Source organism: Micromesistius poutassou (assembly GCF_964030765.1).
Source record: "Micromesistius poutassou genome assembly, chromosome: 7".
Lineage (NCBI taxonomy): Eukaryota > Metazoa > Chordata > Actinopteri > Gadiformes > Gadidae > Micromesistius > Micromesistius poutassou.
Genome location: NC_140277.1, coordinates 18,679,054 through 18,683,219, shown reverse-complemented (window position 1 = coordinate 18,683,219; position 4,166 = coordinate 18,679,054). Strand labels below are relative to the sequence as shown.

The 4,166-nt window shown below is 46.3% G+C and overlaps 2 protein-coding genes across 2 annotated transcripts in view; both read right to left on the bottom strand.

The window, feature by feature from the left end:
- The window catches only part of LOC311350681 (NLR family CARD domain-containing protein 3-like), a 240,816-nt gene that overhangs the window by 92,478 nt on the left and 144,172 nt on the right, over window positions 1-4,166 (bottom strand). The gene's annotated exons all lie outside the window — the stretch shown is intronic.
- LOC311350679 (NACHT, LRR and PYD domains-containing protein 3-like) overlaps window positions 1-4,166 on the bottom strand; it is an 86,300-nt gene that overhangs the window by 66,052 nt on the left and 16,082 nt on the right. The gene's annotated exons all lie outside the window — the stretch shown is intronic.

The window sequence follows — 4,166 nt, the reverse complement described above, 5'->3', positions numbered from 1 at the left end:
ATCTCTAAAGGCCCGCAACTACAGAACCCAAGGTCGTAGAGACTCGAAGGTCGGTCCCGCCTCACTTATTTCGGGGTCACGGAACACGCAAGAGTTGGAAGCAAGTTTCTACGCCCCTTCCCTTCCGGAGCTACAGGCGTTTTAAGATTCACGACGGCCGTTTCCGGCCTTTCCGACGGTCACATCCGGTCAAGCTTGTTACTATCGGAAAGCCCGTGGTCACTTTAGTGGGGATAGACGTTGTCCACAAATGTTGGTAAATGTCTCCATGTTGGATTCATACTCACACAGCGCTGTGTTCAGTCACAGAGACACCTGTAAAGTGACCCTCCATGCAGAGGATTTATAAACTGACCACTAAAGAAGGACCAGGAGACGACAGAATACACATCTCTTATTTCTGTATTTATACATTATTTGTTTTTTACATTATTAATGTTATAGATCTGATTTATTTAATTGTTTCATTTATTTTCTTCCGGTCTTGATCAATACCTAATAGGTTAACAATCGTTAGTTTCCATTTCAAAAGTGTTCACAATTCAGAATTCATAAAATTAGAATAAATTAGAAACACTACCATCTAGTGGCCATACTCGGTTATAGCACCAACTTTATTTTATTTGTTTAAACAACTACATACAAACATCATTAATTTAAACATGATTATTTGTTTTTGTAGGTTGAAGAATAAATTACTCAAATTACTCCAAAAACACATTTAATACACTATCTATCCAGATTCATAACCCCAGTACATTTAATACACTATCTATCCCGATCCATGACCCTGCTTGTTTCAGTCAAGTTAAGGACTGTTTAAATCATCATCATGAATCAAATCAACATCAACATAATATAAAGTGACATGACTGTGTTTGTACAAGAATAATAAAGTGTTTGATACAAATATACTACAGAATTTACCAATAGAGCGATCACTAAAGATAGAAATGTAATAATTACTGATAACTGAGCGATTTATTGAGCATCACTGAAAACACACCTTTTTAAAATAGCTTTCATCATCAAACTCTCCTCATCTGAACCATTAATCTTTCTAACTGTAGAGGAAGCTCAATGCATAAGATTTTTTATAACTGTAGAGGAAGCCAAAGATATGATATTGAGGATAATGAATTCCCTATTGCATAAAAAAAGTTTTGGAGTTAAAATAAACAACAGAACATATGGAGTGTGTGTGTGTGTGTGTGTGTGTGTGTGTCAATACAACTGACTCAGAGAGACTGAGATACCAGAAGTCGTAAACCCAAACGCAGGGAGGAGGTCCTCCTGGGTGAAGGAGGTCCTGAAGGTGTGGATGTGTGTCAGTGTGTCTGAGGACCCTCCTCCACCTGGGGACACTCTGTAGAAGGACAGAGTGCCAGCAGGCCGGTCCAGATACACTCCTACTCTGTTAGAGCCAGCGGGGGGGAGACGGATGCAGGTTTCTATATTGTTGTGCCAGGCAGAGTAACGGTCATCATAACAACAAAGACCCCTGGACTTGTTGTTCCCTCCAATCCAGCTGTCAACACCATCTCCTCTCCTTGTGATTCCTCTGTATGTCACTCCTATCATAACACCTCCTTCCCACTCTACCTCCCAGTAACAGCGACCAGTCAGACCCTCTCTTCCCAACACCTGGAACCAGTAGTCGAATCTCTCTGGGTGTTTAGGATACGGCTGCCGCTCTTTATCCCGCGTCACCTTTCTGTTGTCCTCAGACAGAGAGAGGAGTCTGCAGACTGTGTTTGGGTCCAGTGTGAGTTCACAGGCATCTGAGGGGAGAACAAGACACCGTTACCAGGGCCGGTTCTACACTGAATTGTGTCCTAGGCGCCCCCCCCCGCGATCGGGATGGGACGGTGGGGGGCAATCACAGGGTTGTTGACGGGGGGCGATCGGAATTGTTGACGGGGGGGCGATTGGGATTGTTCAGTGGGGGGGGGGGGGGGGGGTGGGGCGATCAGTGTTGTTGACGGGAGGGCGCGCGATCGGGATTGTTGATGGGGGGGGGGGGGGGGGGAGGGGGGGATTGTTTCATTTGGCGCCCCCAACACATTTTGCCTTTTGCTTCTCAAAGTAAAGCTAGCGTCCATATGAGAGAAAATAATAACACACACACACACACACACACACACACACACACACACACACACACACACACACACACACACACACACACAGTCCCGCGGTCGCACATCCAAGCAACTCATAGGAACGAGGTCTTAAAGAGGACATATTATGGTGTTTTCTCAACAAGTAAACATAGCATATGAGTTCAGGAAAACATGTTTTTGAAGCTGTTTGCTGGAAATAGCTTCTGGGAAACAAAATCTCTCCTAGCGCTATTCCCCTCTGTTTCAGTCCCTTCACAATGTGCTGTTTCTGGTGTCTGTAGCCTTCATGCAAATGAGCTGCTGCCCATTGACCAATGAGCTGTCAGAGTGAACCACAGCATGGAGGAGAAGTGATTGTTGCCGTTTGCGGACTCCCTGAGCTCTATATCTATATAATAATAATAATAATAATAATAATAATAATACATTATATAATATATAGGTATCTATATAATATATCTAATATCAGGGCCAAAAGCTATGTGTGCCTCTGATGATATTATGAATCATAAAGACTGCGTCTGACGTCTCTGGTACTTCCACAACAAGTAAAGACTCGTAGTGGGGGTTATCTCGGCCATGGTTCAGAAGAATTGGGGGAAAGGGACTTTGGCTTTGATTCTCTGAAGTCCGGATTGAACCGCGACATGGAGGAGAAAGGGATTGTGCTCCCGGAGCTGAGCTGCCGGACTGCCGCCGAAGCTCCCCCGCCGTACTCCCGGAGCGGGGCTGCCGGACTGCCGCCGGAGTTCTGGCGGCAGTCCGGGAGCTCCGGCGGGGGAGCTTCTCCCTGCCAGGCGGTCACATCTATTTCTGTATGGAATCTCCCTGCTTCTGAAATGCGCGAACATCTCCGCCCAGCGCTCGTCCGCTGGTCCAGGTCCACAAAATCGTATCTATGCTCTGATTGGAGGGGGGTGGGGAAGTGGGTGGTAATATGCAAATGTACCCCCCCCCCTCCTGTGTAGGAGGGGGTGCCGAAACTGACTCGCTCGTTTGGTAACTGTAGGCGGGGTACTTTCAGAAATGCATATCTCACTCAAAAAAGCATGTACGGACTTATTTCAAAGTTTGTATGCGTGTGGCAGCACCAGAGACCCAAAACAACAGCCCAAATCCCAGGAAAAGTGTTGTTTTCATAATATAATAATAATAATAATAATAATACATTTTATTTATATGGCGCCTTTCAGGACACTCAAGGTCACCTAACAAGCATAGAAAGAGATCAAGACACAAATTAAAACAAATTTTAAAAAGACACAGAGCTTGCAGCAGATTTCTAGTCCATGTGTGAGTATGCCTGCCTAAATAAGTGTGTTTTGAGGTGGGATTTGAAGGTGATAGGTGAGTCCATGTTTCTAATGTCCGGGGGAAGGCTGTTCCAGAGGCATGGGGCGGAGCGGCTGAAGGCTCGTGCCCCCATGGTGGACAGACGAGCTGGGGGGACGTGTAGGTTGATGGAGGAGGCGGATCTGAGTGACCGGGTGGGAGTATTGATTTGAATGAGGTCAGACAGATATGGGGGGGCAAGGTTATGAATGGCATTGAATGCATTGAGGACGATCTTGTACTCTATGCGGTGTTTGATAGGGAGCCAGTGAAGTTGGTGTAGGACGGGGGTGATGTGACAGATGACAGGGGTTTTGGTGATAATACGGGCAGCAGCGTTTTGGACCAGTTGGAGTTTATGGAGGAGTTTGTGGGGGAGACCAAACAGAAGGGAGTTACAGTAATCCAGGCGTGAGGTGACTAAAGAGTGGACCAGAATAGCAGCGCTGTTGGGAGTGAGTGACAGGCGGTTGATATGTCCCCTTTAACACACTCACTGTTAGAGTAGCACTACTAATAACATGCGGTATGGTAGCGTTTAAATGGCGGCTATTGTGACACGGTTTCAGTATCGGTATACCGTACTGCGACACTATGAGGGGCTGTTCCGTTATTATAGGGCAGACTAAAGGGCTCTTTATGGTTCCACGTCGACGCAACGACCCCGCAGACGCTTCCCCGCAGTCCTGAACCTTTCTGGTCCTGCGTCGG